Below are 24,955 nucleotides of genomic sequence, written 5' to 3' on the forward strand. Positions count from 1 at the left end.
ACAAGCCAAAAAAAAGTAACATTACTTCTTGCTCCTCAGCATCTGCTATTATGTTAGCCTGCCTAACTGTTCTAGACTACTTACTCCTTGCTTTTATCTACCAACAGTACAGAACATAGTTTTTAAATTAACTTCACAATCTTCTCCACTACAAGTGCATCTCACATAAACCCAAGCCTTCTCATGCACTCAGTTGGTAACAGACCGTCTTGTTGTCAGTTGTACCCATGATGTGTTTAATTTTTGACATCTCAAGTAGCTTTCTTGCAGATCTTTTAAGGACAATCTACATCAATGATTTGCTGTGAAACACTGACGAAATCTCCTCATATTTCTCATATGGAAAATGCAGTACCAGATGTCCCACATAAGGTTACTGTGTAAATTAATATAGAATGAGATGTTGCATTCATGCCATTGGCACAGTTCCAACCCTTTGTTAGTATCAGATGCTCTCATTATTATCTCCTGTGTGTTCTACTCTTCCTCAGTGAAGTACATATTCACTACATTGAGTTCCTTCTAAAGGTTAAGCAAAATAATTCCATGATGACAGTTATTCTTCTACTCATTACTTATTTTGTACAATACGAGTCATATAACAGATTCCCATTTCTTAGACTAAATTGTCCATGCCTCAGTTATAAAATAATCTTACTGAACCCTAGACAGGCTTTGCGTAACAATAGCTTGCCAAAAAGTTGGCTTCCCTACTTGAATATACAACCAGAATCCCAGAGTAACTATCCTTATATTGAGTTTAGTGTGGAATACTAGTGACAATTAGTGAATCCATTACTTTCAGCTTAGGAGGATTTACAAATTTATTATCATTCAACTACATTTCATATAGGCATGGCTATCTTGTTTTTTGTTCTGAAGGAGACTATAGTCAAACTAACTCCAAAAAAGCACAAATCATTGGCCTGTTTAAAATCTCAAAAAAAATATTTATCAAGACTTAGCAATCACCATCTGCCATGATCATAAGTGAGTTTCTCAGATATTAACCTGGCTCAAGGCACATTTGTTTTCTTTAACCATCATATACAGCAATTCCAGAACTGAGCTTTTACATCCCATTGTAAAGGGTAAGGCTGCTGCAATGGTACTATGTTGGCGAGAGAAAACTTATCTCCTCAGGCCTTTCTTTTGTTGCCCATTTTTCTTTCATTAAATGAATATTTGTTTTCATGTTTACTGTACCTCCCCCCTCCACTCCTGCTCCTCACATCTCTCTTAGACATCTGTTTTAAGAGCAAAGACAGTTTGCCACTGAATCATCAAATAAATCATTATGGGTCTTCAGGAACATGTGTGGAATAAATGAGTGAGTTTAGCAAGAGGGAAACAAAATGATATCAGTGCAGCAGGAATATTTCTCCTTTGAAGGAAGGGAGTAATAAAAAAATATGTTCACCCAATAGCAATCGATCATAAAGAGTTGCTATCATTTGACTCAGTGCCTTATATTCATTCCAAACCTTTTCATTGCTTTTTAATGTTTTATAGTAACTAATTAAATTTTACTCACTTTAAGGACAACTTGTTAGACTTTATTTAACCTGCCTTCTCTGAAATCACAGCATTGGGCTATCACCAATTGCTGGTCATGTGAATTTAGGTAAGTTGTGCATAATCCTAGTTTTCTCATTTGTAGTATGAAATTTTTTAAAAACATACATTTATAATGTATTTATGTATATTAATATACATAAATCTCCTAGAATAGTTTCTGGTAGAGAGAAAGCATTAAGAAATGCTGGTCACTGCTGCTCATATTACTATTATGAAAAGCAAATGTTGGGAACAATCTTTCATACAATTCCATATTCCATCAAAGGTAAATGAAACTAGTAGAATATTTAGATCAGATAAAAATGATCCAGTAAACTTAGGTTATGAAGGTTATAAAAGCATAAAAGGATAGAAGTATGAAACCTTTCTGTTTTGTTATTTTTTTAAGAAGGAAAGGACTTGGCAATGAGAGGAAAAGATCTTTGTAAATTATCCATGATGGTGTGGAGATATCTAAGGCTCTGCATCAGTGAAGTTTCAGAGTAGTGAGCAAAGGGGTTGGAGTAAGAAAACGAGATGAGGAATTGTAAAGAATAAGTGATATGTGAAGCAAAAACAATATATAAACAAAATAATTTTAATAAGTTCAGCTATAAGCTGGGCATTGCTGGCTCATACCTATAATCCTAGTTGCTCAGGAGGCTAAGATCTGAGAATCCCTGTTCAAAGCCAGCCCTGGCAGGAAAGTCCATGAGACTCTTACCTCAAAGTAACAACCAGAAAACCAGAAGTGGAGCTGGCTCAAAGTGGTAGAGCACTGCCTTGAACAAAAGAGCTCAGGGACAGTTCCCAAGCCCTGAGTTCAAGCCCTGTGATGGACCCCAAAAAATAGAAAAAAAAGTTCACCTGTGGGTTGAATAAATAAGATATATGACATGAAGAGAAGCTCTCAAGTTTCATGCATACTTTACAATATTTTAAGAGCTGCTAGTCTGGAATAAATGTGGATGGGAATAGTTCATAAGGAGTAGGAGAGCTGTAAAAGAGGCAGAGCTGTGAAGTCCTTGATGAGAGAAAATAGAAAATCTGCTAAGTGCAGTGCAATAAGCCTTGAAATTTGACTCTTATAATAAAAAGGAACTTAAAGATGAATGCTGATAAATTAATGGATTTGACAGGAGTTCATTTACTGGTTTCTGTTTTCTTAATGAGATCTGAGGAAACTCATTATCTGAGACTGGAAAGTAGAGAGGACAGAGGAAAATTTGAGGAGATTGAGAAAGGTTTACTCATTAATTTTAATTCTAAAAATTATCCTAGTAAATAATTTAAATTTATAAAGTTATTCTATAAACAGTAATTTCACTGTCATTTATAATAATAAAATATGTGAAATATTAACTGTCAGTGGTAGGAAAATGATTTATTAAAGTACACAGTTCTTACAATTATAATAACCAGACTGAAGCAATAATGCTTGAAGATAGTTCACTTCAAATTTGTCTAATTTGTAGCAACTACACAAAAATGAGCATTTATTTTAACATAAAATAAATTAAGTATTAAAGCTCTTTAACAGTATTGGAAATTCTTTTCTGCTTCTAAGTATTATTTGAGTCCTTGTATAGTTTTAATTTCTAAGAGCAGTGTTACAGTTTTTCCACCTCTTGTTACAAAACTTTATGATTGCTATTATCAAATGATATTAGATACTTTCAAATGTCAACAAGTTTGTTATCATATATTAGAGTTATTCAAGTTCATTTGATAGAAAAATGCTATATGTTCTTGTGTTAAAATATACTTCCAAGATATATGTGTGTATATAAATATATATAATGTAAACAATTAAGAAAACAAATTAAAATTTTTCTCGTTTTTAACTTATTCTTCATCTCTCAGAATATGGTAGCAAATAAGTCTGTAGGTACATCTGCCCATTTCTTTCTTTCTTTCTTTTGTCACTCGTGGGGCTTGAACTTGGTCTGAGCGCTTCAGCTCAAGGCTAGTGCTCTACTACTTGAACTACAGCGCCACTTCTGGTTTTCTGGTGCTTTATAGGAGATAAGAGTCTAGCATGGAGAAATCCAGTATGTTATGAACTCTTCAGTTATTGACTTGTACTTTGTATTTTTATTATAAGGATTTTATGTAAGTGCAAAATTTAGACTTAAGTTTTGGAAAGGAGCCTTTCGATTTCGGAATCTAAAAGTGAGATATCCTTAATATTAGCCATAAAATGAACAATTATATCCCTCATTAAGAGTGGCCAATATTTGATTAATGGATATGAATTTGATTCATGGTCCATGAAACCAAAGTATCTATCAAAGTTCCCCCCTCTCTCTGTGTGTGTGTCTCTCTCTCTACACACGCACACACACACACACACCACTTACTTTAATTAAGGGAATAGACTTCACCACTTTAAAATCTATGGTTCTAACTAACTGACAGTTCTTTGGATTCTGGGCCATGTTACTTTAGGCTAGTAACTAAAAATCTCGTAGCCTTGTTATTTTCTGTAAAGTGGAGTATAATCAGTAGATCTGCTTTGATATACTTTGAATAAAGTTTTTCTTATTGAGCCAGGTGTAGACAACATATGGTTTGTGATTTTATGACACTGTTAGCTGATTCTTAGTTGTTTCTGAAATTGTGGGTCCTTATAAATAAGTATAATTTATTAAAAGTTGAGTAACACCTGCTATCCACTACATTCCTTATTTTGCAAGGCATCTCCAAATACTATTCTGTTTTTGTATTTGCTTTATTGGACATTCAGTGAGAATATACTATTCTGTTTTTGTATTTGCTTTATTGGACATTCAGTGAGGATATACCTAATAAATAATGACATGAATAAATGATGAAAATATTACTTTTCATAAGATAGAACAGATAAGATATAGTAGAAATGAGAATAAACAGTCCAGAGAAAGAAGTGAGCTACCTATATACACAGGAAGACCCTAGGAAGAAATACTGTCTTTTGACAAACACATGAAATCCTATGATGACTTTTACATTTATACTAATAAAATATAGAATTAACATTAGTAAATATAGATGGTTTATCAAGCAATACATAGCCATGTTGTGGAATATTTGAGTTGGCTAATGAATCGTAAGTGTTAGGTGACCTTTGAATGAGAGAGAGACAGAGACAGGGAGAGACAGAGACAAAAAGAAAGACAGGGAGAGAGAATGAGAGAGAGACAGAGAGAGAAATGGCATATATATTTGCTAAATCTAGCTGCAAAACTGACTGTCATCTGGCCATCAACCACTTACCATGTCAAAAATTTCTCCTGTGAATATCAGATTTTCCAGAGAAGCAATTTGTAAATGTAACATACTTGCCAGTGTCTATCATTGGCAACAAGTGCCAACAAAGTGAGCCTTCAACTTGAGGTTATGATTACTGTTCTATACTAACATTTCCTTATGAGAACTTTTGGAATAAGATGGGTAGAAATTGTATAACGTGAAGCCTTTATAGACTGAATTAGCAATATATCATTCAAAAACATAAAAATTTGCTGAGGTTATTACAGGATCTTGCATTCACATTTCACCATCATCTTTTAGACATTAGTCAATGATTCTGATAATCACTGCTATCCAAACTGGAATCATGTTTGTGATCATTTAAAAGATGAAACTGAACAAAAATTTGATATTTAAAGACAGGTTACTTGGATTTATTCAAAGATTCTTCAAAAAAAATTACACCAGCTAGGTTTCAGTGGCTTATGCATGTAATCTTACTTACTGAGAAAGCTAAAATCCATATAAAAGTCCATATAAAAAAGTATCTCAAATAACCAGAAAAAAGCAGGGCTGGAGATATAACTCAAGTGGAAGAGTGTCATCTGAGCAAGCAAGCCAAATACCCAAGAAGCCCTGAGTTCAAGCTGCTAAAATAAATTACAAAATATTATTTCTTATTGAGTTATGAGTTACTAACTCTTCCTTCTCATATTAATGAGTTAAAATATTTTTCATTAGGAATTATAGAAATAACTACAAAAAAACTTGAGGGTTTTTTTGTTTAGTTTGTTTTGTTTTTGCTGATCTTGGGTCTTAAACTCAGGGCCTGCGCACTATCCCTGACCCTCTTCACACTCAAGGCTAGCACCTGAGTAGTTTATCGAAGATAAGAGTCTCAAAGACTTTACTGCCTGGTTTGGTTTTAAATCATGATCATCAGGTCTCAGCCTCCTGAGTAGCTAGAACCCTGTACAGGCATGAGCCACTAGTGCCGGGCAAAACACTTGAGATTTTAGTAGAACTTTCAGAAGAATTATAAGTTTACAAATGCAATGAGAATACATTGTTTAGATTTTTATATGTGCACCATGGCCATTTTTCTTTACCCACAAATTATGCACAAATATTGATACTATCATTAACTAAAGTCAATATTTCAGCCAGACCTTATTTGGTTTTACTTAATTTGTGTGTGTTTCATGATTAAATTACATTACATTAAATTAATTACATTTTCTCGACACTTTCCTAATATTTTAAAGAAAGACCTTTACACTTCTGAAAAATGATGATTTTGCAGGCTGTCCACAACCAGATTTTGTCTGATTTTTTCTTATGATAAAATAAGACTATATATTAAGGGGCCAACTGCTAAGATAAAAGGCCATCTTTTTGAATAATACCAAGGGCATTATCAACATGTCATGACTCATCCTGTCAATCCTGATCATTCAGTTGAGATCAGTGGCTGTCAGATTTCCCCATAGGAAAGTTTCTCTATTTTCACATTTTCCATGTTATTGTTTTTGGCAAGAAATCCCTGAACTTGGCCCACAAAATACTTGGGCCACTCTAATGAAGCAGGTTTGTCTGTTCCCCCATATGGGTTGTCCTTTATAAATCAATTATTCATATAATTCAGTATGTATTTATACTTTGATCTATCACCTAATTTCTTGGTCCAGCTTTGACATTGCAAGCTTTTTCAGATAACTTCTGATATGTTTTGACAAAACTCAATCCATGTGGACCTTTTTTTCACTTTGATAATTTCTTACCTTACAAAATTTTAGGTAATATTTTATATTTCCTGACATTGTTTCAGAATCAGTCATTTCTCCAAGAAGTTCTGATTTCTCTCACTGGAGAAGTAAATTAGACACTGAGAGTTGGGTCCTAAGTACGTTCATCATCAATGAGGTGTTATTGTTTCTAGATCTGATTCTTCTTACTGAAGAAGGAAATTAACACTGTCACTGAGGTAAGACTGGTTTAGATGTTCTCAGATCACTGAACAAAGAGATAGCACTACCACAAAGATCATTCTAGCTTTATCCCTTGGTTACCATTTCACCTCCAACAGAATATTGGACTATTTAAATGTGGAAAGATCAAATAGGGATTTTTTTGTTTTTCATTTGATATTTTTATTATCTTTAAGTAGATGTACAAAGGAGTTGGTATTTAACAAAGCAGTTTATGAATACAATGCATTCTGATCATTGTCATCCCTTTCAACATTCTCACCCACCCCTCCTGACCCAACCCTTTTTTTTTTACTTTCTTTAAATTTTGTAGTATATACATTGAATTCTTGACTGCATTCCTCCCATTCTTCCTCATTTATTTACCCCTCTCCCCTAGTCTCTACCTCCACTCCATTTTGTTGGGTTTATGCCTATAATCCTAGCTAGTCAGGAGGCTGAGATATGAAGGTCGAGGTTCAAAGCTAGCAAGGGTAGGAAAGTCCATGAGATTCTCATCTCCAGTTAACCACAGAAAATGCCAGAAATGGAGCTGTGGCTCAAGTGGTAGAGCACTAGCTTTGAGCAAAAGAACTCAGGGACAGCACACAAGCCCAGATTTCAAGCAAAGAAAGGAAGGAAGGAAGAAAAGGAAGGAAGGAAGGAAGGAGGGAAGGAAGGAAGGAGGGAAGGAAGGAAGGAAGAAAGGGAAGGAAGGAGGGAGGGAGGGGGGAAGGGAGATAGGGAGGGAAGGAGGGAAGGGAGGGAGGGAGGGAGAGAGGAAGGGAGGAAAGAAGGAAGGAAAGAAGGAAGGAAGAAAGGAAGGAAGGAAGGAAGGAAAGAAGGAAGGAGAAAGAAAAGAAAGAAAGAGAAAAAGAGAAAAGAGAGGGAGGGAAGAAAAAGAAAGGAAAGGAAGAGGAGGAGAAGGGAGGGAAGGGAAGGAAAGAGAAGATCCTGTCAGTTTCTATGGACTTGAGAAATGATGTGGCAATGCAGTTCTTTTGTTGTTGGTTTATTTTCCTGCCTCTCATTTATCTCAGAAAGGGCAAAAGAGGATCCTCCAATTCATAACCATCAACATATTCAGACAAAGAAAGTGTCAAAAAAAAAACCTGTTCTACTTAGTCAAAATTTTAGAAAAGGTGTTGCTTACTGAAGCAATTTTGGCACTGCACACAACTCCACCCAAACCCTAATGCCACAATTTCACCATTCACTGTGCCTTTGATTTATGTGACATCAAGTAAAGAATTTGTTTTCTACAGTATATAATCCCTGTCCTCCAAAACAGGCAGCACTCTCAGTCCCAGGAGGGTTATTTATTTGTTTGTTTATTGGTTTTTTATTTTAGGATAAGAAAATCTTTTTTTAGGGCTGGGAAGGTGGCTCCATGGTAGAGTGTTTGCCTTGCATGCCTGAGGCCCTGGGTTCAATTCTCAGCACCACATAAGCAAAAAGAAAAAAGCTGGAAGTGGCACTGTGGCTCAAGTGGTAGAGCGCTAGCCTTGAGCTGAAGAGCTGAGGGACAGCGCCCAGGCCCAGAGTTCAGGCCCCAGACCGGACCCTCCTCCCCAAAAAAAGAAAATCTTTTTTTACTTGTCGAGGTGTTGTACAGAGGAGTTACAGTTACCTAAGTAAGGTAATATGTACATTTTTTTGTCAAACCTGTTACCCCTTCCCTTATTTTTCTGGTTATTTTAGTATGCAAGATTGATGAGCTAAGCCTCTACCTCTACTTCTTTAAGAACATTTAGTATCAGACATGACTAGTTAACATTGGATCCCCTATGCACAGTCATGGCATCCAATGAGAAGCTCAGCCCCAAATTCAATGTCACATCAACAAGATATTCCAAGTTGGACATAATGGTTACGTGTAGTAACCTGGTGTCATTGGTAGCCATTGATAGACTTGAGCCTTCAGCCATATGTACCATCAACAAGATGGAGTGAGGTGATGCAAAAAAAATAGTTGATGTTTCTTTTCTCCCTATTCTTGTAGAGTATAAGAGACCCTATGAAGACCAGAATTGCCTTCTCCAGGAAGATTCGTTAATATGCCCTACATAACTACTGGCTTTTAGTAAACTGATGAATTCTAGTTCTATGTTGTCTTCTCATAGCACTCATTAATAAATGCTAATTATGAATTTACTTATCTGGGTGCCCCCAACTGACTGAATTATAAATAGTAATTTTAATAGTGGTGTCTAGCCTAATCCCTGACACATATTAGAGGTAAGCAAATGTATATGAATGAATGAATGGAGTAAATGTTTACCTTGAAATATTGATTCTATTTTTTCATAAGGACTGTATCAAACATACTGACCATTTCCCAGATTAGGGAATTAGGATTCTACACGTGATTTAATACAGCAAATTCTTGTTGATACAAAAGTGCTTAAATACCTGAAAACAAAAACATTAACTCAAATTTATGGTTCCCTATGTAGATTTTTATAATAGTCACTAATATTCCAGTACCACTGTATCAGTGCAATAAATGTTCAAGCCATATCTCCTAGAACTAATCATTTCAGTAGGTATAGGCAGGGTCATAACAATATCTGAAATTATCTTCTTTGAGGTGAGTGCTCATTAATTAATGTAGCTGGCTGTAGCTTGCAACCAATTACAAAGGTGATTTGGATTCTGTTGCTTTCACATGCATTGCTGGAATAACTCTGGCGTACTTTCTACAGTCACAAAATTTTTCTGAAATATGAACAGTTACTCACAGGAGTAACCTGTTCAGTAACATGGCTGAGCTGACTTCCTTCCATGCCTCCATTCTCAATTTCTCAGTCTACCCCTGAATTTCCTGTGACTATCTCCTATAGTAACCTTGTATATTCTATTTCTTACTTCAGGTTCTACTTCCAGGGAAACTCAAGCTAATATTATATCAATACAATTAAGTACTTTATATCAGTGTTATTGGTAACAAGGAAGAACTGTGTATATGTTGCTCTATGTATATGCTAATGATTTCTAACATTAAAAAATTGCCTGGCATTCAAAAGAGAAATAATTTTTATGAGCATAGCCTATGAGTGGCAAAAAGGAAGACAGTGCCTCTTGTTTTCCATTAATGATGGTTAAAATTTATGGACAGATGGTCAGTAACAGGTGTGATGACAATTTGAGAAGCTTCCCCATTAGTCATTCATGAGCCTGCTATTATTATTTTGGAATCATGACCTCGACTTTATTGCCTCATTCACTTTTTTAAAAACTCTAATATCCATCTTTCTAAATAACTAAGTCAATAGATTTATTCTCTCCCAAGAACTCATCACAAAAAATCCACATACACCAACTTTTGTGTATGAAAATGCTCCAAAAGACATTAAAGGTGTCTTGAGCTATCATTTAACAAGTTCCTTGCTAAATTATAACTAATTAAGTTCAGTCAAATTTGTTTTCTAGAGATCTAAGTCAAGAAAAATGAAAGAAAATTTAAGTGAAGACTAAATAGGAAGTGAATTTTGGAGAACGTTTTTAAGGAAAACTTGACTCTCTGGCCTACATTTTATTAACCAATAATCTGCCTTATCAGGAAGTCATTATTTGTCTTGAAGTTCCAAAATGCAACCTATACTCTTATCATAATGTTTTTTTTGTTTTGTGAGTATTCAAAGTTAAATGTCATGAATTAGTTTATTTGTACGTTTTTTATTGTAAAAATACTGTACAGAGGGGTTACAGTTACATGAGCAAGGTAATGAGTACATCTCCTATCAAGCATGTTGCCTCCTCCTTTTTAAGTTATGTACTATTCCATTTAAAAGATGTATGTCTGGACATTTACCTAAACCTATAAAAGAAGAAGCAAAAAGTGAAGTCTATATATTCAGATAATTTCCCTTTCACTTGCTTTTCATCCTGAATTTCTGAGACCTATTTTCCCCAAAGAAGCAAATTTCTGATAGAAGTCTGAAGGATATTTGAAGAAAGAGAGAGAGAGAAAAGAAAGAAAGAAAGAAAGAAAGAAAGAAAGAAAGAAAGAAAGAAAGAAAGAAAGAAAGAAAGAAAGAAAGAAAGAAAGAAAGAAAGAAAGGAGGAAGGAAGGAAGGAAGGAAGGAAGGAAGGAAGGAAGGAAGGAAGGAAGGAAGGAAGGGAAAGCAAGCAAGAAAGAAAGAAAGAAAGAAAGAGAAAAGGAGGGGAGAGGAAGGAAGGAAGGAAGGTCAAGCAAGAAAAGAAAGAAAGAAAGAAAAAAAGTGTAAAAGAGAAAAAAGAAAAGATCAATGAATTAAGAACAAGAAGGTTTTCAATTAGGTAGGAAAACTGGATCTCACACATCTATCTTAAGCAGACTGATGACTAGATAGCTTTTTGAGAAAAGGCAGATATCCAATTTACCCTACTTGGAAGTTGCTCACAATTCCCTTGGAGTGGTGGTGTTTATCAGAGCATATCCTTAGAGGGAAATGAATACAATAACAGCATGATGCATTTTTCCATTTTTAGCTGATTGTTACTAAGTACACTTAGTGATCCCTGCACCTGTGGTTTAACCCCCAGAGCCCTGGCATATGGAGCTACATGATCCCATTTGGCATGGTCTCTTAAGACAAATTATTTTCATGGGCTATCTTCCATACCTTTTAATTGGTTATCAAAATTAAAGACCATGATGAGATCGTCTTCCAAATGAGGAACTGCCCCAGTCCATAATATGAGGAAATTAGCTAGTCCTGATGAGACTCATACAGTCTTTGTTTTGGCTTGAAATGAGTACACCTAGGTAGTTAGAAGGAAGGAAAATAAAAGCAAGTGAAAGAGGAGCTGTGCTTTCATTTAGATATGGAAGTTTTAGTCACAGTGACAATTTCCTTTTTCATTTGCAGTTTAAGGTCAAATTTAGAGCCAAAGGCTCTAATCAAAACCAATGGCTACTTTTCTCATTAGTACCTATATAGTACTCAATATTTATTGCAGTACTTGATCTCTATGCAGCACTCAAAGACATATGTTGAATGAAAGATGGATTAATATATGAAAAATAGTAAACATGTAGAAAAGATATCTGTCCTTATATTGCCTTATTTGTTGATTTCTGAGAACTCAATACCAGAACTGTCACTGGCAGATGAAATATAAGCAAGAAATGTAACATTAGACATAATGGAATTACCATCACAAATCCAAAACACAAATGGTCTAGAATTGCACCCTAGAATTCATCTCAAAGTAAGGGGAAATATTTCACTGTTTTATTTTCTTGTTAACATGATATCCAGATGTACTTTCAACTAACAAGTCTGGATTGCTGGATGTACATTAGCTATGTTGCATTTTTGTCTTTGTATGGAGTTATCAACAATCTGAGATGGCTCCCACACTCCTTTTCCTGTATTCTCTTGGGAACAGGAGATGTATTTTTCAGTTGTTATTAAATTTCTGAACATTTAAGAGTAGTATTATGTTTTTGCTTTTAATTTTTGATGTTTACAAAAGGTTTTCAATTCAACATGTCAGTTTAGGAGTACAGTGTACTTTATCCTAATCAACATCACCCCTTCCATCATTCTCCCAACATCTGTCCCAACTCCAAACATCCTCTCAGGTTACCTGGTTCCATTTTCATATATGTATCTTGAATATTATGACTGTAAAGAGCAGTCTCACTTTAAATGAAAATTGAAAATTGTCCCAAAGTAATAATCTTCATTGTGGAGTATACATTTTCATCTGAAGTTTAATGGCTGAAAAAAATCTCTTGAATACAAAATGCTTGAGTAAAAAATGCATATTATATATTATATATACATATATATGGTAGGAAAGGGGAAATATTTAACTCTGTAATTAATGTATAAAATTTAAGAGCTGAATCTAAAGGATGAAGATTTTTTAAATATTATTTTATAGTTGATGCATATAAAATGGCATGTATTACCCAATAATAAAATAAACTTTTTCAAAGCTAAGAACTAGAATCAAAACTGTTAAGTTTTCTTTTATCCTCTACCCTGTTCCTTCCTTTCTGACACCACCAAAGAAGAAATTTTTCTTTCAGTCTTATAATTGACATCCATTTGATTCTTAATATGAATGGGAGTTTACTTTTATTTTGGTTTTATGTTTGCATTGTCTTTTGTGTTTGCATTCTTTCACTCAGTACTATGTTTCTGGTCATTTTTATTTTTTCTGGTTGTGGGGCTTGAACTCTGGGCCTGGGCACTGTCCCTGAGCTTGTCAACTCAAGGCAAGTACTCTACCACTTAAGCCACAGCACCACTTCCAATTTTCAGATGGTTAATTGGAGATAAGAGTCTCACAAACTTTCCTGCCCAGGCTGGCTTTGATCCTCAGATCTCAGCCTCCCGAGGAGCTAAGGTTACAGGAGTGAGCCACTGGCGCCCGACTTGTTTCTGGGCTTTTTACAAGTTGTTTTAAACTAGTATTCATTGTTTTTCACCACCAGATAATATGACATTGTGTAAATATAAAAATGTATTTGTTATCTTGTTGATATTTGGGTTTAGGTTTATTAGAAACAAATATCAGGGACTTATTTAATGGTTCAATAGGAATTTACATGTTCAACTTTAAAAGATAACCAAAAAGTTTTTCAAAATTATTAAATTAATTTGCTATTCTTTTGTTCTACAGCCTCACCAGGTATTGGCCAATCAAGTGGAACGCAATATTAGCTTGCTTAGGCCTCCTTAACAAATATCAGAGAATGTGGATTTAATAAAGTTATTTTTGCATACATCTACAGGCAAAAATATTCAAGAAGGTATTGGCAGGATTTATTTTTTCTTAAGGCCTGTCTAAGGTTTGCAGATGTCTGCCATCCGGCTGTGTTCTGCAAATGGCCTTTTCACTGTATAGGTTCATCACTCTCATAAGTATGCAAGTATTATTGGATTAGTGTTCCACCTTATGACTTCACTTAACCTAAATTACCTCTTTAAAGGACTGCTGTCCCTTAAAGGCACATTGGAAGAGGGAGTTTGAGTTGGGAGAGGGAGCATATGAAGTTGAGGTAAAGACAAATCAGCCTATAACATCTTACTTTGAAATCTATTCTAGCTTAATAGTTATATGTGATTTTCAATTTTTTTCTCATCTTTCCTATTTTTTATATCTTATTCTTCTTTAAGTAAAAGTTTATTAATACTCCTTTACCAATGACAATGTATGATAATACAAATAACTTCTCCCAGGCTATGCTTTTTCATTTTAAAAATATGAGAAAATAAAATTTAAAAAATGTTACGGGATAAACAACATCTCCTAAGGATTTTAGTTAATTTTAATCAAATCAAATTTTCTTTTGGGTTTGTGCCTTTTTGTTATGTTTACAATGTTCTTTCCTAGTTTAATATCACATAGCTATAATTAAAATTTTTCTTGTAGAAGATTTAGTGTACAAACACACAGTGAGAATATAGGAGGATATTCTAAGGAGAGAATCACAAGGACTCAGTAGCTATGTGCATAAGATCATATAAGTTGATGCTTATTGAAATGAACTCCAAGAAATAGAAGTAAGAAGTTTTTATTATACTGCTTGTAGTTATTTTTTTTCTTCTTTTGGTTTCTCTTGGGTTTATTCCCTTTTGTCATTTTTTTCGAATTCTGTACCCTTTGTCTTGAATATGCTTATTTTATTTGGGGAGGGGAGGAGGAAGCAAGAAATGGTGGGATAAAGGACAATTCAGCAATGAAACCCACTAGACACTATGGTAGAAATGAGCTATACAACTATGCGGGGGGAGAGGGAATTGGGGAGGGGAAAAATTGGGAGAGAATGAGGGATGCTGTGACATTGTCCAAAAGGAAATGTATTCATTACCTGAATGATGTAACTGTAACTCCTCTTTACATCAACTTTATAATAAAAATTTTTAAAGGATCTAGTGTAATTTTAAATTTTATATTCCAGTCACTAATCCATCTAAAAGTGATGTGTATGTGTGATCTAATTTTGTGAATAATTAGATTTTCCAGAACTACTTATTAAGTAGTCCATCAATATCTGAATAATCTTCAGTGACTACTCTGTGATATATCAGGTTTCTAAATATATAATGGTCAATTTCTGGGCTACTTATTGTGTTCCATGAGTCTATTTGACAACTGTAGATGTAGAACACTAGCATAGCATCTTCTTTAATACAAGTTTGTAATGAAGATATTTTATGTCTGAGGCAAATCAATATTTTTTAATTAGTGTTTGGGAAATTCTTGCGTATTTGGCAATTTATCTAAATTTTCAGAGTTGCCAGTTCTGTAAAACCTCTAGCAAGTATTCTGATTGAAATGTGGTGAATGCATAAAGTTGAGATGTGATATAATATCACATCTTGGTGATATTTACTGCCTCTATAGACATGTCAAAATAAAACACTCATATACAAATTGTTGATGAAAAATTTTAAACATGGAGTAAAAATTATGAATACAAAAAAGGAAGACTTCTACAAATTGATTCATTACATATTTTTTTAACTGTGTTACATACATTATTGCTACATAATTGTATGGAGATGTTATGAGAGATATAGCTGTGCAAAAATTGTGATCATTCTGTTCTTGAGCTGACACTTCCTAGTGTCTTTGCCACTTCCTAAATAAAGAACCCCTTCAACTATTCTATATAGAAAAATATAACTGTTTTTCATTCTTAAGTACCTTTCCTCTTCATCTTTGTTTCTTTCCTTCTTGAGAATGTTATTTCAAAAAATATTAAATGAGGCCACATCAGCCTTTGTCAGCATGGGGAAAATAGGCAGACCAAGGAACATATAACTTACCTTTGACACAGAGCCAAAGGAAAAGGAGAAGTTCGGCAGTGAGATACTAAAGTTTTATTGAGGAGACAAGAGCCATCTTCTTGGACAGTCCATTACTCAATACAGATGCTTAGGCAGTGGCTACATAGGAATCATGTTATATAGGATGGGAGGAAGGCAATGACGAAAATCTGCTTAAATATTTATGATTTAATAATTATGAATATTGACAATTGTGGTAGCCATTGTTTTTCATTGTTTAAGGATGGAATTAAAGTGTGAAATAGACAAAAGCAGAATCAATTTTATGGTATTGGATAAGATTATATGGTATTGTATATGTTGGTAAGAGATAAACATAAATATAAACTGCATGTGTATGAATGTGCAAATGTATTTTCATATACATTTCCTATGTGTATATATATGTGTATGTATATATGCATGCATGCAAATTCCCTAGCTTTGCTCCTGAGGGGGCCTAAGGCAGTTGTTCCCCAATAGCAATGAGCAAACCTAGTGTCTGAATATTAGTTTCTAAATCTAGTTCACTAGTTAGAACAACTCTTTCAGAAAATGACTTCTTTACGAAATCTCTGCATTCACAGCCAGGAAAAGGTAAGTGTAACATTACCTTAGGCCATACTATTACTCTTAGGAACATCAAGGATTCCAAAGGAATTGACAAAAGACACATATACTTCACATTTAAAGAATTGCCACATGATGAATTGTGAACCATCTAGCCTCAAAACCAATAATGATAAAACAGATTATAGTCCACTAAGTAGGAATCTGCACTGGTGAAAACGGTAGTTAATTATCAGTTTGATATTAGCATAATTACAATGTGCCTAATCAAAAACTTATTATAATGGAGAAACAACTTTACAGTAGAAAAGACAGATGACACTCTTAGTGAACTGAATTGAAGTTATATTAATAGAATTAATATGCAAATAAAGTACATATTGCTGCCTATTTGGTAGGATCCAATTATAAAACAAGAGCATTACAGTTTAAAATATTCAAAATTTAATCAAGTGAAAATTACAAACAACTAAATTCTACAAAATTAACTGATCTGTAACCTTTAAAAGCTTCAAGGCCATGAAATCCTGAACTTCAAGAAAATTTTCCAGACTAAAATAATTAACCAGACAGTACATGAAAATACAACACAAGTTTCTAGACCCATGCTTTTTATATAAAAGATGTTACTGGGATACCTGACAAAACTTTGAAAAGGATCTGACTTCTGATTTTTTTTTATAGGGAATACATATGTATTTGGGGTTGACAGCTTACTCTCAAATATTTGAGGAAACAAGTCCTTTCTACTACCATTTCAGTTTTTCTGTTGGTTTGATATTGTTGATAAAATTGTGATAAAAATCCATGAACCCTGAGCCAAGTAATCATTCTCCTGAGAACTAGTATAATTAAAGGCTATTTATACTAGTAGTAGTCTTCTGGTCTACCTGATGTTCATCTCTTTCATTAATATTTCATAAGATAGGGTGTTTTGTTTTTCCTTATGGTATTTTACATTTCTTTTGAGTGTTTATCAAAATGCTAAACTCTTCTTCATTAAAATAATACCTATAAACTTCATAAAAATAAATTCTCAAAGACTTTATACATTTTTATTTTCATTAAAAATGGAGTAAATTGGTATAACATTGAATATAAACAAATTATAAAGAATACTAACATTTAGGAACATAAAAGCATGGAGTATGTTTGACTGATAAACCAGCAGTGTGAAAGTGTATATCCAGACAAAAATCCAATCTTTGGAATCATGTTCATGACAAGTAACTGGGTAATCAACAGCTAATTTTTTTTTAATTTTCTTCCAATAATCCCTCAAATCAGCACTTAAATAATGAAAACGTTTATAATTTCAGAAATAATTAGTAGTTACACCAAACCATTGTATGGACCTATACCTACTTTTAAATAGCAGTAAGACACGAGAAAACGTGAGAAAGATGGACTTTCCAAATATAGCTTATCTCCAAAACCTTGGGGAAGAATGTATATTTTGTGATAACTTGGCCTTTCTAAAAGACACGTAGATTCTAAAGTCAGAGACTGTTAGTGCTAGAAAATATTTGAAATATTTCATCTGAAAACCCTCAATTTGGAGACATGAAAACTGAAATCCAAAGTATTAGCAATGGCACTCAAACCTTTGTGACTAAACTATTCTATGCATCACAGAATATGTTGAAGTAGCTGTTCAATTCCATCACCCTCAATACCCACGTTCTTTCTGTACCTCCTCACTCTTGCCTCTTAGAAGGATGCTAACATTATTTGCCTACATTAACTGTAACTATTTGTTAATTTGTCTTATAACTTACTTCTGAATTGCTAATTCTGAATTAATATTTGTGAGAATAGCTTCCTTCCCTTTTTTTCTTTAAATGACTGCCTATATTTGTCATATTATTCTTTTAGATTACCATATAATAATTAACACAAAAGCATAGTAGAGTAAAGGAGGTAAGAGTTGGGGGTAATAAGGTAAGGTGCACATATGTAATACCTTATCAGAGATGGGGACAGAAGGAAAAAATAAAAATTCAGTTTTTTTAAAGAATTAATGGCAAGTCAGAAAATGTTTTGATAATTTTAGTACAGTACAAATACAACCCTCCTTCATTTAAATCATAGGGAAACTGATGTATGCTATTGGCGTTGCCACAGACGAGGCAGTAAACAGAGCAGCTAGATTTTTGTGTTTTATAATTTCTTTTCCCAGAGATATCTTTTCAATAAATAAAAAAAACAAAATCTTGCCTTTAACTTTTTCCTTACTTGTTTGTACTTTAATAAATTGGTAAGTGTTATTTCATCTACCATGATTTTTTTTAAAGCAATAGGGCTATGTGTGTTTGTGTATACACATTTGTTCACAATTTTCACCAACTATTGTGATTGATGCCTATCTAAACAGTGACCTACAGGTCTCAATCAAAAATGTGTTATCGTGTGGACAAAAAACAGATTTGATAGATTTGATAGGGAAGTCAACTATTGGTAAGTTTTAAAATCATATTAATCATTTATAAATGTAAACCAGGTTTAATACATATTCATTCAGCTCTTATATGACAGTATAACTTTGTAATATTCTGAGTCACTTGAAAAGACTTTATCCTATTCATTATAGAATCTTTGGTTGTGTTACAATAATATTAAAAGTTGGTGTGAATTAGAGAATTGTCTTTATTTCACATGTAGAAATGAAAACCTAGAAGATAGGGTATATACCAGGCCTTGTGCTTGACAGGGAGCATTATAATGATTAGAGACAAGCATTACTAACTCATGACCTTTAATTTAAAATCTTCTAGTCATGTAACTATCAAAGAAATTCTAATTTCAAAGCAAGGTGAGTTAATTAAAGAACATCTCATTCATTAACTGTTTATACCTGCCTGTTTCCCCTATTTTGAGACCTTTTGCCATCTCAACCATTAACTTCCTCAAATTACAATTTACTTGTTAAAAAATCAATGTTTAAAATTTAAAACAGTTTCTTCTGGGTGGGAGGCAATCTTGGGGTTTGAACTCAGTTTCTGGGTGCTGTCCTTGTGCAGGATAGTGTTATACCACAGCTCCACTTCTGGCCTTTTAATCGTTAATTGGAGAGTCACACAGACTTTCCTACTCAGGCTGGTTTTGAATCTTGAATATCAGATTTTAGGCTCCTGAGTAGCTATAATTATAAGAGTGAGCCACCAGCACCCAGCTAAAATTTACAATAGTTTCTATAATGTCCATAATAATGTACTTGAATCATAACTAATTTCTCATCTCAGAAACATCTAAAAATATACTAGGTATGGATAGTTAAGTGAATTTGATAATCCATAAATTATAAAGATTTTTGAGACAAAAATCCTTGAAGCAATATATCACTATGGCAGAGTCTGAAAAATTACCAAACATTTTACAAGCAGTTAGTAAATAGAAGGTTAACAACATTCTAATATTCAAATATATAGTAAAGTTGAGAAATTTTCTTTACAATAGTGAGCAATGACATTTTCTGAAGTGAAAGAAGATAAACATTATTTATGAAACTAGCACCTGCAAAGCAGGTCAGTTGGCAACAAATATACATATTTTAAAATATGCTGGAATGCAGTCATAGAATCGTTTTGGCTGAAGAGAGTAATACTGGAGTAGATAAGTGACATTTTAATTAAAATAGATATGAAGATATCATGCAGAAAATGCTTGCAAATATTAGCATGTGTGTGAAATGTTTTTAATGTATTTCACTCATTCAGAGAAGAAAAGATGGTTGAATTAAATTTAAATAAAGCATTGTAATGTCTTAAAAGTGCCATTTTGGGGCTGGGAAGGTGGCTCAGTGGTAGAGCGCTTGCCTTGCATGCCTGAGGCCCTGGGTTCGATTCCTCAGCACCATATAAGCAAAAAGAAAAAAGCTGGAAGTGGCGCAGTGGCTCAAAGTGGTAGAGTAATAGCCTTGAGCTGAAGAGCTGAGGGACAGCACCTAGGCCCAGAGTTCAGGCCCCACGACCGGACCAAAAAAAAAAAAAATGCCATTTTGAGAATCCTCATATTGCTGCTCTTTTGCATTCACCAAATAATACTGCTCTCTCATTTATCCAAGTTGATAATCTGGAAGTAATTTATAATTCTCATTAGAGTCCTCTACCTTCATTCCTCACCCTTATTAAGTCATTAATTCCTGGGTCTCTCATGCAAAAGGCTCTTTGTAATGTATCCTGCCTATTATCTGTCTTTCAATCACCCAATCAAAGTCTCAGTTGTAGACAATCACTGTTTTGGAAGTGCCACACTACATCTTTATTACAATATGCCCAAATTACATAGTTAATATAACTCATAAGCAAATCCATGAGAGTTGACTGGCATTCAATCTGATGAGTTGTATTAATATTAATGCTGAAAGTTTTAATTAAGCAAGTTTTTAGCTCCATATAGAGGGTTTTGTCTTATTTTCTGAGATGTTAAATTTTCTTAAGTGTTAAATAGTTGTATAAGTATTTCTCAAATTCATAGACTGTAGGAAGTATATTGCTACTATCCTAAGGTTGAACAAATTTTACAAGAGAGATGTGAATATAAAGAACATCAAAGATGTGTAGAAACTGCAATCAGAGGTGTTGATAGAATAAAAAAATGAAGTGAAAGGAGTTAATAATGTTAATATCTGTGTATCAGATGATAATATTAAAAATCCAGGTTCTATAGAGGTTTCAACAGACTATCACTTTACATTGCAAAGGAATAAAAAGGATTTCTTGCTTACATTTAAAACAAATATTGATAGCAAACCATCAGTGAAAGTGAAGTAAGTTTAAAGTACCCTTAAATGAATATTGGAAAAAAGTAACTCATGAAAGTGATTAGATTACTAGTGTCAGAACTTGCAGTGTCCGAATTAATGTTATTTCATTTTTAAAACTGAAATAATGGATGAGAATATATTGAGGGAGTCGTTAAGAAATTTATATTGTACCATTTTCATGTATTCTTTCATGTATTGGCACATAGTTTAATTTTTTGTTATTTTTCATAAAATACCAACAAACAATAGCTTTTCATTATTCTTATGGCCATTGTTATATTTTACAACAGTGTAGAAAATCTGAGCTTGATTAGACCCTTCATGATGAATTCAAAGATGGAAAAATTAAGTCGGGCACTGGTGGTTCTTGCCTGTAATCCTAGCTACTCAAGAGGCTGAGATCTGAGGATCGCAGTTCAAAGCCAGTCGGAGACTATCTCCAATAAAAACCACTAGAAAAACTGGAAGTGGTCCCACTGTGGCTCAAGTGGAGGAGCGCTAGCCTTAAGTTGAAGAGCTGAGGGACAGCGCCCAGGCCCAGAGTTCAAGCCCCACACCGGAAAAAAAAAAAAAGGAAAAATTAATGGTGAGTTACTCTGAAAAGAAATGTTTCCGTGTCTTAATAGTCTCCTAAAAGTTAAATAGTTATTTGATATAGGGAAACAAAACTTAGTTTAATTAGAATGTTTTACAAGTATCTGTCCTCTTTGCACTCATACAGAACCAGGGAAAGACAAGATGTTGTCTAAGAAAGATTACTGCTGCTCCCAGGTTCTTAAAGCTTTTAAGAATTTAATGTGGATAAACTCAATCCTCCTTCTGATATTAGTGCTGTCACTGACTGTGTAAGACATGGTCAAGTCAATTAACTTCTTTCTGCTTTAGTTTATTCATTTGAAATGTACAAGTAATATTACTCATCACTCTCCAACCAGCAGTGCTTTGACAGCTAATTGAATAAGTCAGCAGGGATATTGCGAAAATTAACTAAATGATTTCTAAACTCTTTGAAATGTTCAATAAGTAATGCAAAAAGACTTAACATGAGATTAGAATAAATTATTCCATGCACTAGTTTCTAACCTGAGATGTAATTTTTATTTTGAAAAACTTAAGACACAAGCTGGGAGGTAAGACACAAGCTGGGAGGTGGTGGCTCGCACCTGTAATACTAACTACCCATGAGGCTGAGTTTTGAAGATTATGGTTCAAAGCCAGTCTGGGCAGGAAAGTCTATAAGATTCTTATATCTCCTATTACTTATCAAAATCAGCCGGGAGTAGAGCTGTGGCTCAAGTAATAGAGCACTAGCCTTTAATAAAAGAAGCTTTGGGATAGTGCCTATGTCCTGAGTTCAAGCCTCTGGAGAGACCAAAAATACATGCAAACATACATACATACTTGCATACATACATACAAACATACATATGTAAATACGTGCATAAATAACCAAAAACTTAGAGACATCTCTGAATAAAGTGAAATTAGGATAGACTTATTAGGAACTTCAGAATGCTTTATATTGCAGGGGTTATTTCTTCTTCTACTATAATATTCCCATCCTAGTATGAGAAAAGAAAGTATAAATTAAACTATGAAACTATTTCCTGAAGAAAGATAATGCTTCTGGCATTAGTATCAGTTGCAGGCTAGGATATCTCATTTTAGAATTTTCATGGATTAAACATTATAGTGACAAATAAAGTAATTAGATATAAGCCTAAAATGGTTTCTGACAAAAAATAAATATATAATTAACCAACTTCTATATTTACAAAAACAATATAAAAATGTGCTTCTGTAAGGAAAAAAAAGTTGACATTTATACTCATAGTGAAATGGTACAATTGGGTAAAAATAAAAAACTACTGGTAAATTTGCACTAATCAAACTGGTGGTATTGAACTTTATTAGCAACCCAGGTACTCTTCACTATCACACAAACACAGTTAATAGCTTTTAAATGCCAGATTTATCCAAGGAGACAATTGACAGTGCAGTGTGAATTGCTAATCTCCAACTTCAAGTGCACATCCAGTTAATGTCTCATAAAGCTACATGAACCAAACACATAGCTGCTAGTGAATCCCTACTATGACGGAGAAGAGAGAAAAAACAGTCTCTTTGAAAGTGGATTGCTATTTCACTACAAAAAAACAATTACCATTCAAAGTTGGACACTTGTTAAAGTTTCATTAAAAAAATTAATGGAAGAAGTTTGTCACTGTCATGGAAACAAAGTCCAACAGTGTCTGTTGCCAAAATCTGAGCTCTCAAAAAAAACTTGAAATTGTAGACAATTTATAATATAGATCAATGAACTTTTCAGTTTCTCAACTTCTGAAGACTTTAACAATTGACATTACTTGGGAGGGGGAAGGAGTGGAGAGGTGGGGGGAGGGGGAGAGGATAAAATTAAAGTTAAAAAAACAATTGACAATACTAATAAACGAGTTACTGTATAACTTGATGCCACATAACCCAATGAACCAATATTTTCTACAATATTGATGCCTGCTACCATTTGTGCATACTCTTAGATACACAAATATGCATTCATAAGGACAAAAGATTTCATTCACAATACAAGAAAAACAATGATGATTTCAATAAAAATTAATTAATATATAGAAAGTATATTGCTATGATTTTTAGATTGCACATTAAAAAATATCTCAATGACTATTAAAATTGTCCTCACTTTTCCCACAGGGAAAAATATCTGTATATGGGCAGATTGTCCTTATATACTTTAACTAAAACAACATATTGAAATAGATTGACTACAGACTCAAATTTAAGAAACCAGACGTCTCTTATTAAGCCAGACATTTGAAAAATATGCCAGTTACAAATGTAAAACTATACAGAACATTTGTCACTATTTTTAGATTTGGCAAATGCATTTCACTGTCATTAAAAATATTTATGTAAAGGGCTTAATAGTACGTATAGCTGAATTAATAAACAAAAATTATTTTCAGTTTTTCATATGGTTGGTGTTAGTTTATTTAATGACACAGATGAAAGCTCACTCTTTCTTTATAATCTTTTGAACTGTGTATATCTAAACACAAACCAGGTTTGAAACAGTAATGTTGAATTTTTTTAAGTAAGCGTGTAGTTAACTCTGCAAAGGCTTTTAACATATTTCATATGTTTCATGAAGTGAAAGAAGTTAACCACATTTATAATAGTAGAATAGGAAGAATTTTCTTTCTCTTTCTTTTGCTCATTTCAAACTTTTAAAGAAATCATTCTGTTCATGTTAGAGAGAAATCTTCGGTGCATGCTGATGACATTCTCTCCATTCTTTCTTCCAAGTCTGTGAGTCTCATTTCATGTGTCCCATTTACAGGAGTAAAATTAGCATGTTCTCCAGTCGCCATTTGGCTCATGACTCAGTGTCACTATAAAAATCATCTTAGCAGCTTCATAGGCCCAGCTTCTTCTAGGATACATCGATGTGGAACATTTCAACTTGTCCAATACAGGAGACGTAAGTACATACTTTCTTAGGTCCTTGAAATCTATCTAAACCTCTAAGTTCTACTTGAGTAGGACCTTCTGTTTATTCTCTCAAATAATTTACAAATATAGTATTAGCTAAATACATAAACAATCATATATCCCTGTTCAGAAATGAGTCATACAATGGAAGAGTTTTTCAAAGCAGTATTATATTGTTTATGTTATTCATAGTGAGAAATTGAGGCTTTTAAACAAGGCCAAAAAGAGCAAGCTCATTTCTTTTTCATAACTTTTGATTAAATTTTTAGGTATTTATATTTTAAGTTTTAATCAAAGTTTGAAAAGTTCAATACCCAAATATTAAAATGCAGTTTTCCATTCCCATAAAACTTTAAATATATATATAACTAGTTATTTTATATAAGTGTTTATTTAATGTAATTAGTACTGTAAAAATCAACTATATTTCCTTATCTATATGCAATTGTATTATTTATTCATGTGTAGAAAATCTCAATTAAACAATGTAGGAGGAATACTCTAATGAAGATTCCCAGTCTAGATTGTGTAACTTTTCCAAGGCCTGTGATTACTTTAGGCTTTTGACATTTCTGACATTA

General features: G+C 33.5%; 1 protein-coding gene across 3 annotated transcripts in view; it reads left to right on the top strand.

The window, feature by feature from the left end:
• Pkia (protein kinase (cAMP-dependent, catalytic) inhibitor alpha) overlaps positions 1-24,955 on the top strand; it is a 79,382-nt gene that overhangs the window by 42,425 nt on the left and 12,002 nt on the right. The window contains exon 1 of one of the 3 annotated variants that reach the window (XM_013028414.1): positions 24,318-24,363. The exons of the other annotated variants lie outside the window; for them this stretch is intronic. The gene's annotated coding sequence lies outside the window, so the exon portion shown is untranslated. Of the gene's footprint in view, positions 1-24,317; positions 24,364-24,955 lie in introns of those variants that run through there. 3 annotated transcript variants of the gene reach the window in all.

Source organism: Dipodomys ordii, unplaced genomic scaffold (genome assembly GCF_000151885.1).
Source record: "Dipodomys ordii isolate 6190 unplaced genomic scaffold, Dord_2.0 Scaffold109, whole genome shotgun sequence".
Taxonomy (NCBI): domain Eukaryota; kingdom Metazoa; phylum Chordata; class Mammalia; order Rodentia; family Heteromyidae; genus Dipodomys; species Dipodomys ordii.